The sequence below is a fragment of the Gopherus flavomarginatus genome, chromosome 2 (genome assembly GCF_025201925.1).
Source record: "Gopherus flavomarginatus isolate rGopFla2 chromosome 2, rGopFla2.mat.asm, whole genome shotgun sequence".
NCBI lineage: Eukaryota > Metazoa > Chordata > Testudines > Testudinidae > Gopherus > Gopherus flavomarginatus.
In genome coordinates, this window is record NC_066618.1 from 253,339,585 (window position 1) to 253,361,059 (window position 21,475).

At 39.3% G+C, this 21,475-nt stretch overlaps 1 pseudogene; it reads left to right on the top strand.

Annotated features, from left to right (window-relative positions):
* Positions 1 to 21,475, top strand: part of LOC127044723 (uncharacterized) — a 74,313-nt pseudogene that overhangs the window by 23,047 nt on the left and 29,791 nt on the right.

Sequence of the window (21,475 nt, forward strand, 5' to 3'; positions counted from 1 at the left end):
CGATAGCAGTATGTACCCAAAGGCTTGTACTCTGGTTGCTAGCTCACACTGAAGTCCATGCTGCCATGGCTACAGTATTATTGTTACCCATGTTATCTAGATTAAAGCTAGCATAGATATACCTGTACTACAATCACACCTTTACTTGCAGTGTAGACACATCCCAAGGACCTTAGGTCCTGATCCAGAGCCCACTGAATGCAGTGGAAAGACTCCCATTGACTTCCCTGGGTTTTGTATCGGGCCCATAATTAGTATAAACATAATGGGCCAGACCCTCACCCTGTATGATCTGTGTAGCACCACTGATGTCAATGGAACTATGTCAATTAACACCAGAGGAGGATTTGGCTCAGGTCTACCATTTCCAAATCTTTGTTTCTCTTGTCTTATGTTCATATTCTAGAAATGGTAGCCATGCCTACTCTCCTGCTGTCTCAGATCATCCAGGAACTTTTCCATTATGAGACCTTCCCACATACTCCTGAACCACAAGGTATTTTCAGGAGGCGTCTTCCTTTTCTAAAATTCTGCTAGAGCACAAACTGCTGCTAGCAAACAGTTATTAATTTCTTTAAAAACAAACAAAACAGAAACAGTAAAGCACAAATACAAGGCACTTCAGTTACAAAGAAAAAAACAAATACACAAATTCAAAATGGGGAATATCTGGCTCAGTGGTAGTACTGCTGAAAAGGATCTGGGAGTTATAATGGATTACAAATTGCATGAGAGTCAACAATATGATGCAGTTGAAAAAAAGGCTAATATTATTCTGGGGTTTATTAATAGGAGTATTGTATGTCAGATACAGGACATAATTGTCCTGCTCTCCTTGGCACTGGTGAGGCCTCAGCTAGACAACTGTGTTCAGTTCTGGGTGCCACACTTTGGGAAAGATGTAGACAAATTGGAGAGCCTCCAGAGGAGAGCAACAACAAAAGATAAAATGTTTAGAAAACCTGACCTATGAGGAAAGGTTAAAAAGCTTGGCATATTTAGTCTTGAGAAACAAAGACTGGAGGGGAGGGGAACCTGTTAACAGCCTTCAAATATATTAATGGCTGTTACAAAGAGGACTGGATACTAAACTACTCAAGATAGTTAAGACCAAAGCAGACTGTGAAGAACTTCAAAAAGATATCTCAAAACTAAGTAATTCGGCAACAAAATGGCAAATGAAATTTAATGTGGACAAATGTAAAGTAATGCACATTGGAAAAAATAGCCCCAACTGTACATACCATATGATGGGGGCTAATTTAGCTACAATGAGTCAGGAAAAAGATCTTGGAGTCATCGTGGATAGTTCTCTGAAGATGTCCACACAGTGTGCAGAGGTGATCAAAAAAGCAAACAGGATGTTAGGAATCATTAAAAAGGGGATAAAGACTAAGACTGAGAATATATTATTGCCCTTATATAAATCCATGCTACGCCCACATCTCGAATACTGTGTACAGATGTGGTCTCCTCATCTCAAAAAAGATATACTGGCACTAGAAAAGGGTCAGAAAAGGGCAACTAAAATGATTAGGGATTTGGAGAGGGTTCCATATGAGGAAAGATTAAAGAGGCTAGGACTCTTCAGCTTGGAAAAGGGGAGACTAAGGGGGAATATGATAGAGGTATGTAAAATCATGAGTGATATTGAGAAAGCGGATAAGGAAAAGTTATTTACTTATTCCCATGATACAAGAACTAGGGGTCACCAAATGAAATTAATAGGTAGCAGGTTTAAAACAAAAAAAAGGAAGTTCTTCACGCAGAGCACAGTCAACTTGTGGAACTTCTTACCTGAGGAGGTTGTGAAGGCTAGGACTATAACAGCGTTAAAAGGGAACTGGATAAATTCATGGTGGTTAAGTCCATGAATGGCTATTAGCCAGGATGGGTAAGGAATGGTGTCCCTAGCCTCTGTTTGTCAGAGGATGGAGATGGATGGCAGGAGAGAGATCACTTGATAATTGCCTGTTAGGTTCACTCCCTCTGGGGCGCCTGGCATTGGCCACTGTCAGTAGACAGGATACTGGGCTAGATGAACCTTTGGTCTGACCCGGTACGGCCGTTCTTATGTTCTTATGGAATTAATTGTTCTCCATGCTCACTGATGCTAGGACAAGAAGTAAAGGGCTTAATCTGCAGCAAGGGAAATTTAGGTTAGATATTAGGAAAAACTTTCTGAGTATAAGGATAGTTAAATTCTTGAATAGGCTTCCAAGGGAGGTTGTGGAATGCCCATCACTGAAGGTTTTTAAAGTACAACTTGAACAAACATGTGTCAAGGATGTTCTGTGTTTACTTGGTCCTGTCTCAGCGCAGGTGGCTCGGCTTGATGACTTCTCAAGGTCCCTTTCAGCCCTTTATTTCTAAGATGAATAATTCTATCCATATCAGCAAGCTAAAACAATTAGAGATATGTCCACCTATATGCTTTTAATTTGATTCGGGCATTTAAAGAAATGTTTTGGGTAGCTAGTTTTGACTAACCTTCTCACATCCTCTCTCACAACTACACTTTACATTTCTGACAGAGAAGGAAATGTGAGTTTTGTTACTTTACTTTTGGTATCCACACCTCTACCCCGATATAACGTGACCCGATATAACAAGAATTCAAATATAACGTGGTAAAATAGTGCTCCGGCGAGCGGGGAGGGCGGGGCTGCATAGTCTGGCAGATCAAAGCAAGTTGTATATAATGCGGTTTCACCTATAAAGCGATAAGATTTTTTGGTTCCAGAGGACAGCGTTATATCAGGGTAGAGGTGTATTGAAATGAAAAAAATGAACAAACAAGCTCATTAACAATCACAAATTTAAAAGAAAAAACAATTTTCAGAATATAGAATATAATTTGTCATCTTTCTGCTTGTCAGTAATGATGGACACTGCCTTACCTAAAGTCCCACTTCCTGGAACAGTCCTGGACCCAGGCACCAGTGGTTTAAATCAAATCAACCAAAAAAAAAGGTGGAGTCTATAAACCTAATAAAAAAGAGTCAAAAAAAGCCCTCGGTCCTCAGGACTTTCATCTCTGTCTACTTCCCTGATACTTCCAAGGGGTTATAAGTCTCTCAGAGGCAGCCTGGTGCTAGCTCCTCTGACAGAGTGTTGCTCTTTTGAAATCCCAAGTTCTTTTGCCCCTTCCCTTCCTGTCCTGTTCCTCCTCCATACAATAGCTTGGTAGGATGGTAAAACATTAAAATCGCATCCATTAAAAACTGGCTAACTGATAGGTCTCAAAATGTAATATGAACGGGGAATCAACTTTGAGGGGTGTATGTTTCGTGGCCTTAAGTTATTCAACATTTTAATCAATGACCTGCAAAAAAACATAAAATCATCACTGATAAAGTTTGCAGATGACACAAAGTTTAGGGGAATGGTAAATAATGACAAGGACAGGTCACTGATACCAAACAATTGGGATCGCTTGGTAAGCTGGCTGCAAGCAAACAATATGTGTTTTAATATCGCTAAATGTATATATCTAGGAACAAAGAATGAAAGGCATATGACAAGATGGGTGACCTTATCCTGGGAATTAGTGACTATGTCTACACTACGAAATTACATTGAATTTATAGAAGTCGATTTTTTAGAAATTGATTTTATACAGTCGATTGTGTGTGACCATTAAGACCATTAACTCGGCCAAGTGCATCTACAGTACTGAGGCTAGCGTCAACTTCCGGAGCGTTGCATTTTGGTAGCTATCCCACAGTTCCCGCAGTCTCCGCAACCCATTGGAATTCTGGGTTGAGATCTCAATGCCTGATGGGTCAAAAACATTGTTGCAGGTGGTTCTGAGTACATGTCATCAGGCCCCAGTCCCTCTGTGAAAGCACTGGCAGACAACTGTTTCGAGCCTTATTTCCTGGGTTTCCCATGCAGACGCCATAACATGGCAGCATGTCTGGGGCTTTGCCCCGGACCAGCTGTTCGCCTCTCTGGTTTTTGTCTCAGCTCCTTAAGTTTCACGCGGCACTGCTTCGGTTCCCTGTTATAGCCTCTGTCCTTCATGCCCTTGGAGATTTTTTCAAATGTTTGGGGATTTAATCTTTTGGAATAGCATGGATTCATCTCCCTATACAGTGATCAGATCCCATATCTCCTGTTCAGTCCACGCTGGGGCTCTTTTGCTATTCTAGGACTCCATCATGGTCGCCTTTGCTGATGAGATCTGCACTCACCTGCAGATTGCCACGCTGGCCAAACAGGAAATGAGATTCAAAAGTTTGCAGGCCTTTTCCTGTCTACCTGGCCAGTGCATCTGAGTTGAGAGCACTGTCCAGAGCAGTAACAATGGAGCACTCTGGGATAGCTCCCGGAGGCCTATACCATCGAATTGCGACCACACTACCCCATACTACCCCAAATTCAACGCGGCAAGGTCGATTTCAGTGCTAATCTCCTCATCGGGGACGAGTACAGAAATCGATTTTAAGAGCCCTTTAAGTTGAAAAAAATGGCTTTGTCATGTGGATGGGTGCAGGGTTAAATTGATCTAACGCTGCTAAATTCGACCTAAACTCATAGTGTAGAGCAGGGCTCTGAAAAATATTTGGAGGTTGTGGATGACAATCATCTGACCGTGAGCTCCCAGTGTGATGCTGTGGCCAAATGAGCTAATGCAATTCTCTCACCACTCCACTTTCCTATAAGGTAACAGATTATAAGGGTGAACATTTTCCCATTTGTTTGGCTTAACAAGAATATTTAATAAAATAAAAATGTGGAATAGAAAACAGTTTTCAAAATTCTTTATTTGGCATCACAATAGCTCATTTATTACTTCTGCATGTTGTTCCAATATTACAAATCTGTGACAGAGGCTCCCAATAGAAATACTGCTGTACATTTTTAACAGGAAGAGTATTTAACCATTGGAACAACTTACCACGGACTGTGGTAGGTTCTCCATCACTGGCAATTTTTAAATGAAGATTGGATTTAAAAAAAAAATATGGTCCAGATAAAAATGAATTATTTTGGGGAAGTTCTACGTCATAGACAGGAGATCAGACTAGATGATCACAGTGACCTCTTCTGGCCTTGGAGTCTATGAAATCAATGAATCTATGAAGAATGGACATTTACCACACCACAGTATTTATCTTTATTGTGGGATTTGTGACTCCTTATACTTCACATAGGAAATACTGAATTACTCTGTATATTTAACAACTTGTTATAAACAGATAGCTAAGGGTTAATGTCTCTTTCACCTATAAAAGGGTTAACAAACAGTGACCTGAAACACCTGACCAGAGGACCAATCAGGAGACAAAATACTTTCAAAACTGGGTGGAGGGAAGTTTGGGGTGAGTTCTTTGTTCTTTGTCTTGGTTCGGTAACTCTCTCGGCTCTGAGAGTGATCTCTTTATCTCCAAGCTTTCTAATCTTCTGTTTCCGAGTTGTAAGTACAAGGATCGTAAGACTATAGGTTTATCTTGTTTTTTTTTGTATTTACATATGTGTAGTTGCTGGAATGTGTTAAATTGTATTCTTTTTGGATAAGGCTGTTTATTCATTTTTTATTTTAAGCAATTGACCCTGTATATTGTCATCTTGATACAGAGACCAATTTTATGTCTTTTTCTTTCTTTTTATATAAAGCTTTTTTTTTAAGACCTGTTGGATTTTTTTTTTTAGTGGGGGCTCAAGGGGATTGAGTCTGCAGCTCACCAGGGAATTGGTGGAAGGAAGAAGACAGGGGGGAAGAGAGAATCTCTTTGTGTTAGATTTACTAAGCCTGACTTTGCATACCCTCTGGGTGAGGGGAGAGAGAGATTTGATCTCTCGGTTCTTGTGTTTCAAGGACTTGAAGCAGGGAATCTCCTAGAGTACCCAGGGCGGGGAAATCTGGGAGGAGGTAAAGAGGGGGAAGGGAAATGGGTTATTTCCCTTTGTGGTGAGACTCAGGGCATCTGAGTCTTGGGGTCCCCCAGGGAAGGTTTTGGGGAGACCACAGTGAGCCAGACACTGGAATCTTCTGGCTGGTGGCAGCGATATCAGATCCAAGCTGGTAATTAAGTTTGGAGGTTTCATGCTAGCTTCTCATGCTCTGAACTCTAAGGTTCAGATCTGAGTAGGAGAGTTATGACACAACTGCCACTGTTAAATCTCAAATTTTTATTGGCACTCACCATAAGATGGACAGGGCAAATAGTAACTTACTGTGATGGGCTGGAAAAGATTCTTTCTCCATTTATGCTTTGGTCATGCTTCCTGATTCTGAAAATCTCTTTAAGTGAAGGTACCACATTCAGAATGGAATTCTAGTCACTAGATCACTATGGAAAACAAATTTTAGATCACTATGGAAAATAACCTTTCACAGGCTTTTGCTGGAGCAGTGGTTCTCAAACTTTTGTATTGGTGACACTTTTCACATAGCAAGCCTTTGAATGCGACCTCCCCTTATAAATTAAAAACACTTTTTTAATATATTTAACACCATTATACATTCTGGAGACAAAGCAGGGTTTGGGGTGGAGGCTGACAGCTCGCGACTCCCCATGTAATAACCTTGTGACACCCTGAGGGGTCCTGACCCCAAGTTTGAGAACCCTTGTGCTGGAGCTTTGTATTAATAAAATCTGAAGGAGGTTCCACTCAGTGAAGCTGATGGAGATGTAGTTGAAGCAGTGGCTGTGAAGGTAATGCAGGAGCAAGAAGCAGAGTTGGTAGGAATGACTGAAAAGCCAAGGTTTGGGCAGAGGTGGATGGAAAAGCAGGAAAGGTTTTGACGTGAATGGGAGGTGGAGTGGGGAAATTTTGTATGTAGTAGAGATCTTAGAATGAACCCCCCCCATCCCAAGGAAATGTGGAATAAAGTTTTCATTCATCTTTTCCTTTTATTCATATCAGGCCTTGATGAGCTCTCTTAGGGCTGGGATTTGCATCTTGCAGTCCCCCTAAGGGAAGCAGCAGCTTCTAGTTGCCGGGTCTCAGGAGCCGAGCAGGGACTAAATTGTAACTCTGAGAATCACAGCTTAGTCCATTCTTCACCCCTACTGCATGGGGGTAGTAAATTGCACTAGTCCATTCCCTAATGCAGCTTAGTTTCCCTCTATTTCATTTCAGCTGTGCTGGCTGGTGGCCTGCATGAAAAGGAACCAGAGCTCTGGCTACTCCCCACACTGTGTCCCCAGCTGTTGCCCGGAGGTGGCTGTTCTATATCCACATTTGACCTACAATTCGGATAACTCCTTTTAGCCCTTTTGCTTGCTAGTACAGATGTAAAGCCTGGGTCACAGTCTGGTCTTTAGCTTTCTACCTCTTTTATTGGTCATCGAAGAAGCTAACATGTACACCAGCAAAGGCTCAATGCTTCTAATCTCTGTAACAGACAAACACTTACTCAAACTATATCATTGTATATGGGTCTGATCTGGAAGTCAGTGGAAGTTCTAGATACACAAGGAATACAGGATCACGACCCAGCTACGAGCTGTATTAATCGAGTGAGATCTGATTTCAGAGGTGCTGAGCAGCCATACTTCCCAAGGAGACAACAGGCACTGAGGGTTCTCAGGACCTCTGAAAGTTAGGCCCAAAAGGAACAGAAGAGGTAGATTAAGAGTTATTTCTATCTGTAAGTCTCCTACTTTTTAATTCTAAGGAAATTCTAGGGGATACATTTTTGTTTTCTATATTTATATGTCCTAATAGGAGATGAGAAATCATGTGACATCTTTATAATCTTAGCTTATTTCAGTGGTATGGCTGTACTTTAACTGTGAACCAGCCCATGACACTGAGCAGAATCAATATGAGCCATCATGAGTCGGACACTTTGAAATTCTAACTGTTTATGTTTGGGAATCCACTCATTATATCATTGCTGTACCTCAGCTACATTAAAATTGGTTTTTAATTTACTCTCTTGCAGTTACCAGAAGTACTGCTTGCATTATAGCTCATTTCATAACACTCAACACGTCTGCAAGTTTTTCACCTAGATCACCTTGTTACCATCTGGTGGCTGTTCATGTTACAGTCTCTGTCTTAGTGGACAGGTGTTCACATTAAAAATCTTGATTATAATAATTTGCTCCCTTTGGTCACTCGTAGCAATGAGATCCAGAATTGAATGGCCATTGAGACGTCAATATTTTCTCACCTTTAGAGATAGGCCCCACACAACAGGCTTGAGGCACATTAGCAAGACAGTTGTGAAACTTCCATTGTCACTGCCCATGCACCTATTTTGTGGGAGATTTCCAGAATCATCAAGATGGCACCTTTCATGTGCACTGAATTCACTTTAAAAAGAATGAGAGATGTTTTAGACATGAGCTCTTGTAGGCACGAGCAATAATGGTCCATTTCCCATTCTCTGACATTTGGAGACATTTTTCTGCTTATCAGAGAGAGTGAAGATACTGTCTATTATTGCGTAAAGATAGGAGATGTTTTTTCGAACATATAAAGGACTGTGATGACAGAGAAAAATGGATTCTGGTTTTACTTACATAAGTTCAAATCCAAGAAGTCAATAGAGTCACTCTTAAATTGCCCTTGTGTCAATAACATCAGATTCAGGACCTCTAGGTAAGGTGAACCTTGGGAATTTTGCTATGTTTTTGCTGGTGGCCTTTGTGTCTTCAGGAAAGTAGAATCACAGTGTAGGCATCTGCCATTCTATTACAATTTCCGCACTGTGCCTTGGAAGGCAATCACTTCAAATAAAATGTGATACTAAAAAATAAATTAAAAATATAAAACACAAAGCAACAGCTTAGTACCTTAACATGCAGTCTCTTTGAAACTGCTTTTAGAAATGTGGGCCCCCGCAGCCTCGCCGTTAATTTGTGTATTTTCTTAAGCACATAATAGCACAGACATCTCAGTATAAGACTGGCACTATTCATAAGTTGAGGGAATGAAAATTAAGTTTGTTTTTATTAATTCATGGAGCAACCCATGTCTGGTACGCACAGCCTATGTTTCGCAAGTTAAACACAGAAAAGGAAATACATTCCCTCTTTATTGCTGCAGTTGCTTTAAATTAAAATGCTGAAGAAAGACAATGTTATGTAACACAAAGATTCTTTTATTTCTCTTAACAAGCTTTATGAACATACTGATATATTTTATAAACATAATAAATTTTATCCGTCAAATGAGTGGGAAAACACAGCCCCAGGGCTCAGTACTGTGTTGTCTCTGAAATGATACTAGTAAAGTCATACTAAAACTAAAATAAAGCTAAGAAGAAACCTTTCAGTGGGTGTTTACAACATTTTAATACTAATGGAACCATGTTTGCTGCAATTGAAAACAATTTGGTAAAAGCTCATAGTGCAAAAGGCAATGCATTTTCTTTACACAAGTAAAGAATGTAAGATTAAAGGTCAGGAATAAAACTAGCAAAAACTTTCATAGCTTTTACTGCCACTAAGAGAGGATGATCTAACTTGCATGTCTCATGAAGAAAGTGTGCCGGCCACAATGCAGTTGTTATAGTGTGAAGGAAACAAATGAACAGATGAGTATAAAGAGATGAGGTCTACATATGGTAAGATCTGAGCTTATTCTGCTATTGAGCATTGCAAGGGAGTTCCACTGCTGATGGCCAGCTGGGGAGAACACTTGGCCCCAGACTTCCTAGAGTCTCAGTCTGAGCTCTGTCAGCAGCATTGTGCTTGTCAGTCAAAGGTATTATGGGGGTTATACAAGAAGAGGCCATGTCTTTGGTGCTAACAAGAACCTGTGCCTTTCAGTGTCCTAAAGACTGGCACCAGAATCTGGAAGCATATTCAGAAATTAATGGGGAAGCTGGTGGAGATCAGAGAAGGCTGTTATGACAGTAGTCTGTCTTGTCTCATATGTAGGCTGTTGTGTCCCCAGATAGCTGATTATAGAGAAAGGTACTACTTCAATGGAAGGCGATGTCAAGGCTCCTTGATTCACATTTCCTGGCAACATCACTTCTATATTACCCAGACTATCCTTGAGGCATTTAGGTAGTGGTATTTTTCTTGCAGAGGCACTGGAATGTGTATGTGACAATGCTATGTTTCAGAACAAGATGTAGTGACGGTTGTTATCAGCATATTGTGGGCACTTATGTCCCAGAATCGCAAAATCTAAACTAGTTGTTTCACCTAGAGAGAGGACTGGATTGAGGCTTGCGACATCCCAGAGTTGAGAGTGCTCAGAGAGAAAAAGTTGCTCCTCACTACAAATGCTTTGGGATCTCCCCAAGAGAAATGGGTGCAGCCAGCTCAATGAGACTTCTTGCCCTCAGTATCTCATGGTTTCAAAGATTGCTGAGAGCTTTTAGAACATTGCCCTGGGATAGTAATTCTATCACTATAATTCTCTCTCAGCACCAGTAGTGCTGTTTCAAACTTATCCTGCTTTGAAGCCTGATGGGGAGGGATTTTGGAGCTTGCTGGAGGACAAGTTCTGCTGGAACTAATTGGTGCAAATTTTTTAATAACTTATTAAAAAGTCCAGGCTAGAGGCATTCTGAAGTTCATCTTACCTTTATTTTTATTTTTTAGAGGAAAACTTTTCATTTGGATTACACAATGTGAAAGGGGATATTTCAATTACATGACTTAAAAACTTGGAGAATAAACCCAGTATCTTCTTTTCAGCCTTTGTTTTGGTAAATGTCATTTTAAAAAGAATTAATACCTTTATATGTTTAGGGGCGAGAGACAAATACTTCACTGAAACAGTTGTATGAAGCTCAGTTTCCCACCTGAATTGCTTCTGCCATACACAGCGAAATCTTCAAGGCAGAAAGCTGATAGTTGAGGGAGTTCTGAAATGTACATTCAGTAAGTTAAAGCAGTATAATTAGAGTAGTGTTTGTGTTGCTCGAGTTAGTTTCCTTGTGTTATATCCATTTCTCCACTATCTGTTTGTCTGGTCTGTTTAGACTGTAAGCTCTTCATGGCAGGGACTGACTCCTGACAACTGAGAGAGAGGAGGGCATGAAAATAGTTTATAAATATTTGAAAGGAATAAACACCGAGGACCAGAGGAATTATTTAGTGTGGAAAATGGCAATTTCACTAGGCATAATAAAATTAGGAAAGGGAAATTTTAGTATGAATATTGAAAGGAAAATTCCCTGGCAGTGAGATCCATTAGATTGTGCAATAGTCTGCAAAACAAATGGTGAAAGCCTCACTACTGGAGCCATTTAGAGTTACAATGGACAGGGAACTGGAAAATGTACTGTGTGCAACAATCGTATACTGGCAATTAGACGGACAGGATGATCCAATAGATATTTTCCTTGAATTTCTATGAAGATATTTGTTTAATACTAGAAAGCCTTGACACACACACACCCTTTCAAAGTAAAACAAGTTGAGCTGTCTCCTTAGTAATGGCAACTTACCAGAAAATATATATGTAGGAGGCAGCAGGGATAGGAATGGATGGGAAAGGATGGGAAGGGTTAGACGAGGTATAAATATAAAATTAGCATGCAGATTTAAATCTATTTACATTATATGGATAAGTACCACACACAAAGAAAACATACACTGGAACATTACATAAAGAAGCATGCCTCCCTTATCACTAAAGAATAATAGAGTTACAAAGCTGCTCTGATATTTCTCAGCCAAACTCCCTCATGCAGAGAGACAATGTAGCAAACTATGAACAAAATAAACAGTAAAAACAGGAGAAAACTGTCTGCTCAGGATGTCTTGCATTTCTTATGTTCAAATCCTGCCCACGGATCAAGTCCAGGATATGACCAGCTGTATTTGGGATCAGAAAAAACGGTGAGAAATTTGAGGTGGAACACTGATAGATTTTTGGCTATCCTGACAGAGGCATTGCCCACATAGAAGCTGAAACCCTTAAGACAATGAATCCTGGAGACCTAACCATGTCAGACAGAATCTCTGTCAGTTCCCCTGGGAAGTGTTTGAACCCAGAAGGGAATAGAATGGCTAGTCCATCACAAGATTTGTTCTGGGCATGTGGTGAATAATGTGCCCTGGGTACGAGGAGTAAGATAACACCAGTCCTGAGTGCTTTATTTGATGCAGACCAGGTCAGGAGAATCATCAGCAACAGAATCATGGATATTTTGGATGGTATTTTGGATTCCTACATTATGAGTGCATGAGTCCCAGCAAACAGAATGGCATGTCAGTGTGTTATATGAAAATCCAATCAAAATTTAATTATTTCTTTCACATGGGGCCCTGACTGAAGGCCCTGGGATCTCAGCATATTGTTATTAGTATTTCCCATCATAGTGGATTGTATGAGAGTCAGTTTGTTTCGGTGCATCTTCTTGTGTGAATGTAAACTCATGAGGGATCTACAGATGAGTTTTGTTTTTGCCACAGCTTGCTTTCTTTGCTCAGATGTCTTTGCCTTTTTGTGTTCTGCTATTCTCAGCAGATCTGCTGCAATCCTGATCTGTCGACAGCAGCAACATCCCATGTGTTTGGGTTGACTTGACCAGCTTTTCAGGTAAGCTCTGAGTGTGTCCTAATATTGTTTTTGCTTGCCTTCCAGCATACATGCTCCTGTTTGCAACTGTCCACAAAATATGGTGTGGGGAGTTGCACATCATCCATATGTATGAGGTGACCAGCCTTTTGAAGTTATGTCTGTATGATTAGAGATTCAATGCTTGTCATGCACCACCGGTCCAGGACTTTGATGTTTGGTATCCTGTCCAACTTCTTGATGTTATATATGAAACACAGTATATATTGATGGAAAAGTGCATAGAGTTTCATATATAGTGTAATATTTTCTTTTGTAGACTCAACTGGATGCCTCTTACCTCTCACTTTTTACGTGAATGGATAGAGAGAGTAAGCAAACCAGCTTACAAAGCACCTTCAGCTGAAGATCCCAAAGCATTTTAAAAAGGGAGATGAGTATTACTATTCCTATGTCACAGGTGAGGAGGCTGAGGCACAAAAGGCAAGATTTTAAAGATATCTAGGTGTCTAAAGCTGCAGATAGGCGTGTATTGGGATTTTCAAAAGCACCTAGGGACCTAACTCCAGTGGTCACCTACTCCTTTAAAAAATATGTTCCAAAGAGTGTAAGTTAATCAGTCACTCCCAGTGAGTTAGTAGCAAAGTTGAGAATAAAACACCAGGGCCTCATTCCATACTTTGGGGATGAAATCCTACCTCTGTTAAAATTAATGGCAAAACTATTAAGTTCAAGAGAGGCAGGATTTCACCCATGAAGTCAAATGGGGTTTTGTCATTGACTCCAAAGGAGCTGGATTAAGCCCACAAGTCTCCCAACACCAAGTGGGCACCCTGTACTAATCACTAGATAGCATTGCTTCTCACAGGATGAGAGCAGAGAAGCAGCAGAGAAGAATGAGGAAGATTTAGAAGTGGCTAAGGAGTATCTGGTTGACCTGACCAGGTCAGAAGGAATCTAGGAGCATCAGTGAAAGTCCAGAAAGTAGCCAGAAAGATAGAGAGTATCCTAGAGAACAGGAGTAGCAGTTGTGAGGGCTGGGTAAGTGCTAAAAGGGGAAAAGAAGGAGGAGCAGATTGCAATAGTTTCCTTTATAATTTCATTTTTCTAACAGGTTTATGGTGCAGCTGTTTAAATTCACATTGGGCTGAAACTTGAAACACAAGCTGTTAAACATGTGCAATAAGGCTTGTATTAAAAATGGTTTAAACCAGACTGGTTTTAAAATCCAGAATAATCACCTCTGATTTTTTAAATACATTTCAACTGGAAAGAAAAAGAAACACAGCCAGTAAAAATAGAAACCTCCAGTTTTGTGAACACATGTTCTGTATTGTGCAGGGGTCATTCATTTTTTGTTCTTTAGTCAAGTTATTTGCCTTTGAAATGTAGCTGCAGTACCTGGGTGTTGGACGCTGTCACAAACAATATGCCGTGCCACTGAAGCACTTAAGTGAAGATGCTCCTACACTAACAGAAGAGTTTATCCCATCAGCAAAGCTAATGGAAGTAGCTCTGTCAACAGGAGAAGGTCTCCTGTCGACATAGCCCTATATACACGGGAGTTGGGGGTTAGGTTGGTATAATGATGTGGCTTTTTCACACCCTGAGCGACGTAGTTATATAGATATAAGCTGTAGTGTTGACCTGGCCTAAGACTCCACATCACAAATACATTGTAACTGTTTGCTGATACTGATAGGATCTAGAGATGAGACCACTCCATTATCTGAATGCTGCCTTTCCATTGGGAGGTTCTCTCACACATTTGTAACAGTGTAACAACATAGAGAAGTAATAAATGAGCTGTTGTGATGCCAAATAAATAGTTTTGAAACAGTTTCCTATTCCACATTTTATTTTATTAAATATTCTTTTTAAGCCAAACAAAGGTAAAAACATTTACCCTTATTATCTGGAACCTTGTGGGAAGGTGGACTGGGAGAGCAGAGTGGTATTGACTGTGTACACATTCCCAGAAATACTCTGTTCTCATGAAGAGGAGCACTGAGGGATAAGAAGGGAGGAAAGTGGTGTAGCACACCTGACTGCTTCTTTAAGTCTTGATCTTGCACAATTGAAATCAATGGGAGGAATGCCATTGATTTCACTAGGCACAGGAACAGGGTCTGCATGCATGACTAGTTGTTACATGCCGCACATTGCAATCTATAGACTGCTCATCTAGGGGGGCCAACTGTGTCCCTTAGATGGTCACTCCACTTTCCAGTTGGACTTTGATGTTCTGGTGGGCACAGTAGCCTGATTCCTTTGAGTCTTGGTTGAAGGCCTATCCTGCATTTGCATAGTTGCTTGAAGAAGCCCCTCCATTCTCTTTACTTCCCACAGCACACATATGCATCATGGGTGAGTTTTTCAACAATACTCATCATTGGCCTAACTCTGCTTCAATTCAGTCTGTGATAAAACTTCCATTGACTTCAATGGGAGCAGAGTCACGCCAATGTTGAACACTTGTGAAAATTCCACCCTATTGGTGTAAACTGAAAACTCTAGGACCAGGACTTTGTTTTATGTATATAATACCTAACACAACAAGGCTCTGATTCCTTGCCAGGGCCTCTAGGCACCACCATAGAATATATATATATATATCACACAAGCTAAAGCAAAGTTGCTCCATCTCTGCGTATGGGATAAGAATAGGGGTGGGGAGATGGGGAGGCAAAGATGGGAAGCAAAGAACAGATGGAGTGTAATGTGTATCAACCATACTTTCCTCCCATCCTCCAGATGGCTCATCTCTGTCTCTGCCCAGCTCACCTCCTGATAGCCCTGGAGCAGGAGGCAGGACTGGCACTGGAATAGAGTCTGTATTATAGCTTCATGCTGGCTCTGTACGGGCTGGGGAGGCTCCTCGGGGTGGATCCCAAAGGAGAACCAGGCCCTTTATCTTGCCAAAATACTGCAGTGGCTCAGAACAATGGGAGATCTTAGAAAGAGATGAACAAGATGTCATTATACATAGGCACAAAATATTGAGTCATATTTACAGCATGGACACCCACTCTTGAATGTAATTGCATTGCTTAATTTTAATTATCATCTACTATTAGGGACAGATTTTAAAAATATAAGCTATGTTGTACCAGCAATATATGCAGCTGTAAAGATTTGCAACAATTACATACAAACCAATGTTTGCACAAACAATTTTTTTCTTATGGGCTTTCCCCTGCAGTTCCTCTTGAACATATTTGCACACATACTTTGGGTACCTTGTTTGGAAAACTTGGTCATCATTGCAAAAATAGCTTCTGACATAGTATTTTCTTTAATTTAACAATGAGGTTATCAATGAATGTGGATGCTATGGATCACATTCTCATTCTGCTATACCAATATACACCAGATGAGGACCTACTTCTTTGTCTTCACAAAAACTAAAAATGACCAAACACATACCCACTGAAGGAAAGCTAGTGAACATAGTAGCAGAAAGCCACTTTTCAAAAAGAAAAGCCACTTTTCTTTTTATATGGTGTCTGGGAATATTCTTACAGTTATCTCCAAAAGACAGATAATTAGTTCTGTCCTGGCTTTAAAATATTGAGATAAAAAAGGACCTTCTGGAAAAATGATTTATGGCATTAGACGCAATACATAAATATTCTCATGATGGAGAAATGCATACAAAATTACAGAGACCAAGGCTGAGCTCATTAATCATCTAGCTGAATTTATTTTATTTAGGGCTAAAAGGAATTTTAATAAAGAATAGGATGAAGTCAGTGAGAATCCAGGCTTGCTGACTGCGATAATTATGCAGATAGATCTATCCTCGCTTTCTTGACAATACCAGTGTAATTGCTACAAAATCACAATAAGTTGAGTTACTTTTGTTGATTTCTATGTCATCATATTAGTCAGATCTTTGCTTTTTTATAAAGATCAATATGTTAATGAACTCAATCCTTCATTCAAACACAAGACAAAAGCTACAGCTTCATAAGAAATTATAATTGTGATAAAGCCATTATAATAAGAGTGGGGAGGGAACCTCCTGGGGTGAATGAGAACCCTGAGGAATTTTGTGAATAATTTAAAGATCAATTAGCTCTTCATCTGTTAGGAACTTTTACTAATTCTTTGTAGACAGCATGTTTCTTCTTCTGTGAAGACAGCAATAATTTCTATATTATTTATGAAAGACAACAAATGAGCTTAGATTTTTTTGGCATGGACTGGTATCATTAATCAGTTGTGACTGTATGATGTAGTTAAAGTCTTGGCAGCTCAACCTAATGTAATTTAACACAGGTTAATTTACCCAGATTGAGTGAGGTTTATGACAAAGTTATTCAAGTGTGTGTGTATATCAGTAACTATACCCAGACTGAAATTATGCCCTATGCTATGTTGGTGCTTAACAGAAGTGAGAGAGCATAGGAAGGCTTTTCCCTCATGCAGTCCTCAGGCGAGGATACTCCTATAGCTATATGGAGAATACTAAGGATATGTCTATCTAATGCACCAGTCTACATACCATGCACTAAAGGGGATGTGGTCTGCCTGCTAGGGGTGTAGCCAGCTCCCCAGTGAGTATGCTGTAGTCAGTAGTAAGTGCAGGCATGGTAGTCCATCTCAAAGACATCATGAACACCTTTCATTGCTTTAAGGAGGCCTTCCCTGACCTAATCCATCATGCAATGGCACAATGGCTCTTGTGCCACATCCCCTATACGATAACTTGTCTTGTTCTGAGTGGTGTGAATTTCTCCATTCAGTGGAATAAAGTGCTAACCTATGTCCAATTATAATAATTTAAATATCAATATTGTTAACTATTTCATCCCTCCTCTATAAAAGGAGAGGAAGGATCACAGATAAGGGCAATTTACTGCAAGTGGCATCTCATTTTCATGCCACAGTGGATAGCATTTGGAAGACACAACTACTCTTCCCCCCTACCCCAATCAAGAAGAAACCCAAGGAATTTAGCAAAGCCCATGGGCATATTCAAGCCCAACTTAGGGAGTGACAAACATATTTTGAACATTTGCACAGTCTATTGTGAGGAGCTTCTCACTCTGGCAACTTACATGGCTGAAATTTACACTGTGGGTTGAACCAGGAATAATACCACCACAATTCTCTTTTCTGATGGGTACAATTATATCTGTCATGTACTTCTTCAAAAGTGGATGCTTTTCAACGGTAGATTGAAATGATTCCTATTGTTAATATATACAAAATTTTTAATTCTGTAAAGCTCTTTAAAGACCACAGAAGAAGCTAAGTACATTAACAATAAAAATATTGCAGTTCTTCTGACTCAATTATCCACTACTTTAGAATCCTGTAGTACTCTAATGGGGAAGGATTAAGACGGGAGTATTGGCATCACATTTAATGTATTGGAGAGGTTTGAATTTATTAGGGCTGTCGATTAATCTCAGTCAACTCAAACAATTAATGCAAAACAATCTAAATAGATTAAAAATAGTCATGATTAATCACAATTTTAATTGCACTGTTAAACAATAATAGTATACCAATTTATATTTATTATTTTTTTATTTTTTCTACATTTTCAAATATATTGATTTCAGTTACAATACAGAATACAAAGTGTACAGTGCTCACTTTATATTATTTTATTATACATATTTGCACTGTAAAAAGATAATCAAAAGAAATAGTACTTTTCAGCTCACCTCATACAAGTACTGTAGTGCAATCTCTTTACCATGAAAGTGCAACTTACATATGTAGAGTTATATAACTGCACTCAAAAACAAAACAATGTAAAACTTTAGAACTTACCAGTCCGCTGAGTCCTACTTCTTGTTCAGCCAATCGCTAAGACAAACAAGTATGTTTATATTTATGGGAGATAATATTGCCTGCTTCTTATTTACAACGTCACATGAAATTGAGAATAGGCATTTGCATGGCATTGTTGTGGCCAGCATTGCAAGATATTTATGTGCCAGATATGCTAAACATTGATATGCCCCTTCATGCTTCAACCACAATTCCAGAAGACATGCTTCGACGCTGAATTTTTAATTGCTATTGTATTATTAACAGTGCAATTAAAACTATGATTAATCACAACTATTTTTATCTTATGAATAATTTCAATTATTTTTTAAAATCATTTGACAGCCCTAGAATTTATTTTAATGGCAGCATGATAGAATCCTCTACTTGGAATGCAAAAAAGTTGACACAGAAGGCTGTGTCTAACTTAGAAGCTGTTGCAGGCTACTATATAAATACATGGGCCCAGCTGTAATTTCGCACTCAATATTGCAGTGCAAGAAACTCCAGATAGGATTGTGATTTACAGATACCATTTCTCTCCCAGCTCCCCAGTGCATAGTACAAGCGTGCACACTATCTATCTTTGATGCTTTTATCGCACCCATTGCTGTGGTATCTAAGCATGAGTACCTAACCTTTTGCATGGTGACATCTACTCTCTGAGAGCAGAAATTGCTCTTACGCCTGGTCTTTGTGTGTGTGGGGGATCCCATACGAGGAAAGATTAAAGAGGCTAGGACTCTTCAGCTTGGAAAAGAGGAGACTGAGGGGAGATATGATAGAGGTATATAAAATCATGAGTGATGTGGAGAAAGTGGATAAGGAAAAGTTATTTACTTATTCCCATAATACAAGAACTAGGGGTCACCAAATGATGTTGAGGACACTTGCTAATTTATCTAGTAGGCAGGAAGTCTGTGAAGGCTGATCGGTATAGCATTTACAGATTTTAATTATATCCATAGTATTAAAAGCTAATTAAAGTATTACAAATACAGCTATTCCCAACAATTTCAAGCAATGCATTCATGGGGAAATTTTGAACACAGGTAAGACTGCTGCAGCCAATTTCTAATCTTGCATTCCTGTAGTCTTTATTTTGCCAATGTGTGAGAAAAAAAATCTCTACTTGCTAATTGCAGGTAAATCTGCAGTTATAGAAACGGTTTGGTACCCCGCTGTGAACCTGATGTTGTATTACAGCCAAAAGGTAGTGTTTCTTTGATTGAGAAGATGAATAATTTAGTTAAAGATGTAGTAAAAAGAAGTGGTAGCTTACCATTGGCCTTCTTTTATATCATCTTTCTGGTTAGCAGTTTCAATATTAAGCTCCAGAATAGTAGCTTAACTTCTGCTCTTCGCAGAGAAATCTCTAGGCTTTCCACTCCTCTATAGTAAGCTTAATAGTTCTACCTAACTAATCTAATGATAAAGGTTCTATCTTAAAGAGTATGTGTGTGCATTTTTATATATGTTGTGTGTTCGTGTATATATATATAACCTACACAATCCCCAAAGGAAAGGATGAGGAAAAAATGATAAATATAAATTAATCAAGCAAGACATAGCTCATAATATCTATATATGTGATAACTATACTTAGAGATCAGTGTAAGGGATATGAGGAATTCAATTCCTTCTCCTTTATCTATGATCTTATGTTTTGCTCGACTAATGTAGGGTACTGTTAGTCATTTTTCCTTATCATTTTCACTGGAATAAAAATTAGGAGGATAACACTCGTATAGTCAGAAAAATTATCAAGTCCCATTTACCACCTACAAAACAGTGGATCGCAAGCTTTAAAGTCATCTAAAGAAAATAACTACTCTACATTAAATATACTTTCCAACCTAGATATCTGTCCTCTGATAAATAATTTAGGAAACATTATGACCCTGCACTTACATATAACTAAAATGTAACCATAGAGATTCCAACAAACTGAACAACTGGAGAGTTAACTCCAAGAAAGTATAAACTATCACAGGAAGGTTATATCTATATGGCCCACAAGGCATGAAGAACCCTCCATTGGGGAGCCAGGCTTGCAAATTGTGGAGGCCTCAGGTTGTTAGTTTGGAGGACATCACTGAAGTTCTTTGTGCTTTGTTTTATGAATGCTGGGATTGATGATAGCATGTAATGGTGTCCTGGAACTGATGCCGTTTCTATATGCACAGATATCTCTCTGTTAATAGCTAGGATATACTTTAGACTATTAGCTCCAGTTTATAGGAAGAAAGCTGCATGGATCCAGGGACAAAAGAAATGGAGAAAAAGAGGAAAAAGTGCTTTTTATCAACCTTATCTATTCGTGGGCTGAGGGAGAAATAACTACATTATCAGTTGTCTCACTAAGACTGTATCTACTGGCAAGGCAACCCAAGTAGTATGGTTTAGGTAGAGTAAGTGAACCTAGGACATATAAGAATGTCCATAGATGAAAAAAAGGAGATGACAGAAAGAAAAGTTGTGTAGGTCCTGACTTCACATGGTTTACCTGACTGATACTTCTTTAATCTCTCTCACTCTATGAATTTACAAATGGTGAATACTTGTGGTGAGGAGATATCAATATCCTTATGGACTATATCCCACTGCATATGGTGTACAAAAGAATTTCTGAATTCTGGTCATTTTTAAAATTCATGCTGAATAGAAATAGGCATATATCTAATATTCAGAATCATGATCCCAACCAGCATATGAACCAGTTTGGTCAAGAAGACTATCAAAGAAAAATATATAATTTAGAGTTATTTTATTCAGGTAAAATATCTGGGAAGAGGCTATTTGATTTATATATTTAAAAATTGCCCTATTCTAGTCTTAATGTATGATTTTTATGTAAGCAAGGTCTGAATGAGCTCTCCATGACAGCTAGCTGAGGAGGGAAAAAGTCTTCAGGACTGAATTGTATTTACATGAACACACTCACTCTGTCTAGGTATCCAGCAGATAGAACTGTGTTGCCAAAATGATCAACTTTGGCTGCTGCTAAGTTATAGATCACTTCAGTACTGAATGCAGGGTAATGAAATGTTGTTACTCTTATTGTATGAATAAAGGGCAGCAGAACTGTGCTTAGCCTGTCCTGATTGAAGTGTCACCCTCAACTGAACTGAACTTGCTAAGCAGGTGCCTTGCATACCAGAGCCCTGTGGTATCCTGTGTGAGAGAGAAGGGCTGGGAACAGGCATCCCTGCTGGGAGATGTGGGCTCTGCTTAAGAGTCC